This window comes from Acartia tonsa, chromosome 2 (assembly GCF_053477335.1).
Source record: "Acartia tonsa isolate MP-2025a chromosome 2, ASM5347733v1, whole genome shotgun sequence".
NCBI lineage: Eukaryota > Metazoa > Arthropoda > Copepoda > Calanoida > Acartiidae > Acartia > Acartia tonsa.
Window position 1 is genome coordinate 1823358 of NC_137261.1, and position 7784 is coordinate 1831141.

Consider the following 7784-nt stretch of genomic DNA (forward strand, 5'->3'; position numbering starts at 1 on the left):
TTTATAGGCGCTATAAACAGCTTTACAGAAAGACCCCAAGAGGTACAAACATACCACAATTATAAAGTAGATATGCAATGCTCTAAAAACATAGTGCACATTTTTTTACTTTGTTCCCACAGAAACTTTGCTTTAAATTTAGGCTTTACGAACAGGTATGTGAATAACAGCAATAATTTAGTCAAAATTGTGGCTTTATATCTGAGATGCATGGGGGCTTGTAACTCATAATAGAAATATAAAAGTTGAAGGTAATGCCTGGTATTCTAGGCCCTATTGAGGCTTGCTCTACATCCTAAAAAAATATATTTTACATGCTTATACACACATCAAAATACGACAATCCTATTTTTTTGTCCGAAGCTTAAAATCTCAATAAATATTGAACTGATTGGGTACTTTGTTTTAGGAAAGCCTAACATAGCTTCCGTTATGGTTTTATGCTATTTCGTTTTAAGATTGAAGTCTTGGGATGGACACAACCCAATCTTTCCCGATTTTGTATAATTTTTGAGGAACACGATTCCAGTGACGTCATATTTTTCTTTCCCGAAAAAGGGAAGGGATGAAGAAAAAAAGAGATGGGAGAAAAGGGGTTTTTCCCCATCTCTTTTGAAGAGATTTTCTTCCCCCCTTCCCTTTTTCGGGAAAGAAAAATATGACGTCACTGGAATCGTGTTCCTCAAAAATTATACAAAATCGGGAAAGATTGGGTTGTGTCTTGGGATGGTATTAAGCTATTTTTCTAGCAGTATCTTCCTGAATAAAGAGCCCTTAGATGCTAGGGGAGCAAACACTAGTTTAAATTATAGAATAATTAATAAACTTTAAATATTGATATTACTATAACTTTCCCTTTCCCTGTAAGGATCAGTACCAGAAATGCAGAGAAAAAACTACAGAAGGACCTCTCTAGGCAATTATATAGATACCAATCTTAATTACTAACTCAATAACTTCTAGTCTTTAAACTCATTTTTGTCTCTAAAAAAGGATGACAACATCCATAAAAGCAAAGCACTGAAACGGTAGGACAAACGGACATAACACTTGTACAGTGTTAGAACTGAATAATCATAATATAAATGTATAAGAGTCAAAGCAAAATTGTAAGTAAATTTGTTGAAAAACTGCTTGATTCAGGATAATGTTTATGGACATACTAACATTTTTAGGACTTGATTATAGAGTTTCTTCGCAGATTACATTATACTTTTATGTCCCAGGAATCAATATACCAAAAATCAGATCAATCGGATGATTAGATCACATAAAAATTTGTTGTTAAAAAAGTAAAAAAATCAACATGTTTAAAATGGACGTACGGACATTTTGGTGATGATTATAGAGTTGCTACGCTTTCTAAATCGTACCTAACCATGAAAGGAATCACCATGCAAAATTTGAAATCGATAGGACAATTATAACATGCCTAAATTAATAAAAAAAGCTATCCGTTACGAACGGACGTACGGACGGACCGACCCTAATTATAGAAAAGCTTCGTTTTTAATAATTATAGAAAAGCTTCGCTTTTTAAAATAAAATGGAAGATAAGAGAGATTTTTTTTCAAAGTATTAAAAAATAGATGAATAAATGTTTGAATGAACCTAATCTGACTTATATTTATAAGCTTGTTTATATTTGAGGGTTGCCTGGATTTTTCAAATTAATTATGTGAAGCTGACATAAATTTTTTTTATTCCAATATACCAATAACATCTCATAAATATATCCAGATCTTTAATTTCTGCTTATTATTAAAATTAAAGGACTGTTAAAATTATGGACAGAAATAAGTTTTTTTTTTTGTTTACCTCTTATTTAATTTTGATTGGTATTTCACAATAATAAATACATTTAGCTATCCGTTCATCCTTGAGTAAGGGGAATTGCAACCAAATCTTACAGTTAAAAATAAAATACTATAAGCAATGCAATCAGTTGGATTTAATAAGTATTTCCATAGTTCAGTAATACAACCATTTAGATATATTTTAAATCTGTATAACTAAGGATAATATGTTCATATACAATCAGAGATTTGCAGAATTTAAATCTGAGGGGGGGGGAGGAGGGGGGGGGGTTGATAAAAATCTGACGCGTTCTGCGCGTTAATTTATCGGTCAATGGAAGCTTGTTTTTTTTATTTTCTGTATGTTGAAATTCAGGGTGGTGTACCCATTACCCCCCACCCCTGAGAACGAATTATCAACCCTTCTTGTTGTCTGTAAAACACCACTCTTAAGTTTATAAACTCCGACACCCCCTTACATCCCCCTCGATTTTGGTTTAAGAGGCATATCAAAAAACGTAAAGAGGTTGCGATATTTTAAGAACCTAGTAATAGTGTCTAACTTTTTATCTTTGTGACGTAACAAAAATCGGAGGATGAGAGAGGAGGTGGAAAAGGAAACCCCCTAAAAAAGAGATGGATTTTTGTTACGTCACAAAGATAAAAAGTTAGACACTATTACTAGGTTCTTTTTTGATTGGTTTATGAAAATATACGAAAACTAATAAACTATACACTTGTTTCTATATTGTCGAACTGAAATAATTTTTTTTCGGTTAAAAAGTTAAAGAAACATAAAGCTACTCATTACTTTCAAGAACCCTAAATACTTTGATTAACAATCAAGATAGTGGGCTGAAAAATAGAACATATTACCCTGTCAATCTTAAAACATTGTGTTGACTTTTAATTTCAGTTTTATGTTCGACAATATCACTTAACATTGACTGTCAGGAAACTATATCTAACATTTAACATTTGGCTAACAATTAATAGACGGCTTTCCGCGTACATTAAAAGAAAAATCATAAAACTAGTTTTGAGCTAACAAAACTGTTATTAATTTCATGATTTTTATTAAATATTTGTGGAAAATTGTCTGTAATACGATGCTATAAACGAATTTTCAGCATGGCTGAAAACCTGTTCCAATCCAGTGGATATTAATCTGATTCAAAGCCAATCTGGAAATTATATTTAAAGACTTTTGTTGGTATAATAATAACACACAAGCTTAACAGGATCGTTTGGTAATGCAAGTTTAATTGTTTTAAAAATGGTTAAAGATATTTTTATGTGTCTAAGAAACCGAAACAGACAAAGATTAAAGTAATTGATAAGAAAGAAAAATGGAAACAAAGCTATGATTACTCTTTTAGGTCTATCTATTTAAATTAATTCGGAAAAAAATATTTTTTATATACTTTTTATTATCTATAACAATATCAGTCTGTCTGTCTGTACCAAATTATCTCGTTATCCGCTAGACCGATAGAGTTCTCCTTTACAATTCAGCTTCTAAGAGGTCCCGGGAAGTACTATTTTGGTATCACCACCCTTCATAGAGATATCGCTTCTATTGTAGTTATTTAATAGTTATTTCTTTCATCGTATTATAAACGGCTTTCCGCGGATATAGAATGAACAATTATAAGATTAAAACCAGTTTTTTAGCCCCGAGGGGCCGAAGGCACGGGCTAAAAAAACTGGTTTTAATCTTATGATTGTATATTTCTATATTCGTAGAAAGCTGGATATAATACGATGAGAGACATAGTTTTTTCGTATGGATGAGAACCGGTTCCTATCCACCGGATTCGAATGAATACGAGAAAACAATATTACACAGATTTAAATATTATGTCACGTGACTAGATTGAATGAGTAACACTTTCTTTTACAATAATTGAATCAGAAAACAAAGGTTTAAAAACCTTATCATATATATGTAAATGAGCTAACCCCTTTTTTGTGTCTCTATTCTGCTATTTCTCTTAAGGGTCTGCCCGTCAGTGCGTCAGTAACGAATACCCCTGATCGTCAATTTAGACAAATTATAATCTACCTGTTTATTATAAACTTCCAGGATGTTTCCTGAAACAGGTAGGTACAATGAACTAAGTTTAACGTTTTTTCCGCTTAAAAATTTATAAGTTATGTATATATTCTTATTTATTTGATGAAGCAATGTTATTAACATTAATATCAAAAGTGCAGACATTATTTTCCGTTTGATATGTTGAGTTTCGCTTTATCAATGATTTCATTCTTGTCGTTAGGGGATAGATTTTTTAAAAATTTGGGTCATCCGAATGACGTCGTATTAGATTTTCCAGCAAGGCTGAGAACCTGTTCTAATCCAGCGGATATTAATCGATTTTAAAGCCTTGCTGATAAAAAAAAAACTATTTTCTTAGTTTTTACTTTAAATACCTATCAAAGTTAGATAATCGAAAGCAATACATATTTAAAAAGTGCTCTTTAAAAGTAGATCATTTATTTTATTGATTTCTTTACAGAAAAAAAGGAAAAGTGCTGGGACCATAAAGTTAAGGAAACTAGGTTTCCGGATATGTTGTAGTATCAACTCACACGGGGAAATACGTATAACAAGGAAAATAGTGCCAATAAATAGCAAGAAAATAACAGTATTTCTGTATGATTGTCAAACCTGTTTATGACAGATGTTGTAAATAATTAATTTTTACGACAATATTTATAATTTTTTTTGCAGAATTACTGTTTAAAAATGATTCTTTCACCCAAACAAACATTGTAGCATCGAAATCATCCCACCCTCCATACTAATTTCTGATATAAAAAAAAAACATATTATAGCCACCCAGATTACTATCCCTGATGATTATAATATTTAACCTTTACATAACCTTACATTTTCTAAATTAAACATGAAATTGAAACCTCCAAAAAAATATCAATGAACACAAGAGCCAGCTACTTAGATAACTTAATAAGTTAGACGGACTGATAGACATATCCTTATTTAAGAAAAGCTGTGCTCCCAAAAAATAAGACAGAGTGAACCATTTATCATATCTAATCAGAGTAGAGATGGGTGGGAATATTGCACAGAATCCATAATTCTAGCATCGGACCACTAATATCTCCCCATCCCCGTCTCAACACGAAATATATTTCTCATTATAAATCTTCAGGTAAGCCATGGAAAAAGAAAGGGAACGAACTCTTTTTTCATTCCCTAACCTACTATGGCAAAATGAATCTGCTTTAGAACAAAAAAGAATTAGTGCCTTATTGTCGATTAGAATGATTTTTCTGAATATGGTCAAATATACTTTGGTAATATACAAGGTTTAGTTGATTCTAGAAAAGGCTTCATTTAGTACTTTTTAGAATCATTACTCTTCTTTATGTAATTTAATTTGAGTTTCTATATTTTTTACTATACTATACTATAGTTTTTATCGTAGATTAAGGATTATTTTTTATTATTTAATAATTTTATTAGTAGCGAAGCTACTCTATAATTCACAATGTCCGTCCGTCCGTCCGTCCGTCCGTCCGTCCGTCCGTCCGTCTGTCCGTCCGTCTGTCCGTCTGTCCGTCTGTCCGTCTGTCCGTCTGTCCGTCTGTCCGTCTGTCCGTCCGTCTGTCCGTCCGTCCGTCTGTCCGTCCGTAATTAATGAATTGGGGGAAACGTGATTTTCTCGGCACCTATAAAAGATAGAGAGCTAAAATTTTTTGACAACATTCCCATCATTAAGGAGCACAATTAACTATAAAACATCAATGGTGGTCGGACTGCTTTTTAGCAGGTTTTAGGCTATTTTTTATATTTTTCAAATTTTCCTCATATCTTTGGTGTTTATGGTCCGATTTTCGAAATTTTTTCAGTTAAAGATATCAAAATTAAATTTCCTGTCATTTGAAGAAAACAACAATGACGGTCAGACTGCCTTTTTGCAGGTTTTTGGCTATTTTTATTTTTTTCACATTTTCCCCCATATCTTTGGTGTTTATGGTCCGATTTTCGAAATTTTTTCAGTTAAAGATATCAAAATTAAATCTCTTGTCGTTTGAAGAAAACAACAATGACAGTCAGACTGCCTTTTTGCAGGTTTTAGGCTATTTTTTATATTTTCCAAATTTTCCTCATATCTTTGGTGTTTATGGTCCGATTTTCAAAATTTTTTCAGTTAAAGTTATCAAAACAAATTTCCCGTCATTTGAAGAAAACAACAATGACGGTCAGACTGCCTTTTTGCAGGTTTTTGGCTATTTTTATATTTTTCACATTTTTACCCATATCTTTTGTGTTTATAGTCCAATTTTCATAAATTTTTCAGTTAAAGATATTAAAATTAAATTTCTGGCGTTTTAAGAAAAAAAACAATGGCGGCAGGTTTTTGGCTATTTTTATATGTTGATATATTTCCCCATATCTTTGGCATTTTTGGTCCAATTTTAAAACTTTTTTTGCATTAACAGTTTCAAAATATTTTTTCCCATTGTTATGTGCATCTAGTATGTAATTTACTTTAACCATCTTCATCATACAAAATAAAACAAGGTTTCATGTTTATTTTCTCCAATAAATCTATTATTGATTTTAATAAATAAACTTTAAATCTACTTCTACGTATTCCCATCCACAATTTTTGTGCTTCGCTACTTATGGATGTTGTCATCCTTGTTATTTAATAATTTATTCCTTTAAGAACAAACTATACATAATTAAATCACATAGTCTTGAATTATTAATATATACAGTTTATAAAATAGCACATAAATTGTTAATAACAAGCGATATTATAATATATTGTAAAATAATCAACTAGTTATATTTGGAGACAGTTTGAAAATCAAATACTAAAATATTTTGTGTTGTCTTTATATTTCAAAACAAAATTAATAAATTTTTCGATAGGATATGTTGATATTCCACCTTTATCTAATAATTTTGAACAGAATTGAGCTAAAAGCAATGTTTGAGAAAAATAATTGTTTTCATTCCATCTTGATAGACAAGGTTCTTTACTAATTTTAAGCGCCTTGTCTTTAGCTGCTAAAATGAGCATCGAAATTTGAGCAAAATCGTCACCTTTAAAGCATTCATAATAGATGTTAAAAAGAAAGAAATTTTCTTTAAGGAAAATGAACTCAGAGCGACCTTGGAAGTAAATTTCATCAGAAAAATAGCAAGACAATGGGCGAAGTATTTCGGGAATTTGCAGAAAAAAATTGCATGATCTGAATCATTCTTTATATTACATTTAGTACAAATATCACTATCTATTATATTCTAGTTTTTATCGTAGATAAAGGATATATTTATAAAGATATGCTATATATTTTGTTTTATAAACTAAAGTAATTCTAAAAATAATTTCTTTTCTTTGCTTTTTTTAGCAGACTGCGATAGACTTGGACTATGAACAAATTTTTGCTACAAACCTCATTGAAAACCTTATTGTCAAGAAGTTAAGGTCATCAAAATATTGTGTCCCATTTAGAACCAAGGACAGGTTTTCTGAAAATTTAAATGAAACAAAGATTCATAAAATTGGTGTGCACAACAATTTAGTAGGTAGGAGGAGGAGGGGGGGGGGGGGGGGTTGAAAAGAGGAGGCTTTTACCATTTTTTTATTTTTTTGAGGGTATATACAACCTCCTACATATTTCCACAAATAGGGGTTAAAATCATGAACAATGTATAGGTCATTAAAAAAGAAAATAACAGAATGTTAGATTTATTAAAACCAGATATTAATTTTTTTTTTAAGACTACCAGTCCCTGGTTGGAAGTGGGGTATGACCATTGAGTGATGATGAACACACTCCCACCAAATCAAAATCTACTCACTTCTACATAGTAAAACCCTTGAAACAATAATTGTCTGCTATAAGTAAATTTTTTTGTTTACAAATAATGCACAATATCTTGACAATGCCGCGATCTCCCTATAATTCATCGATGGTGAAATACAAATTTTGTCCGTCAATGAC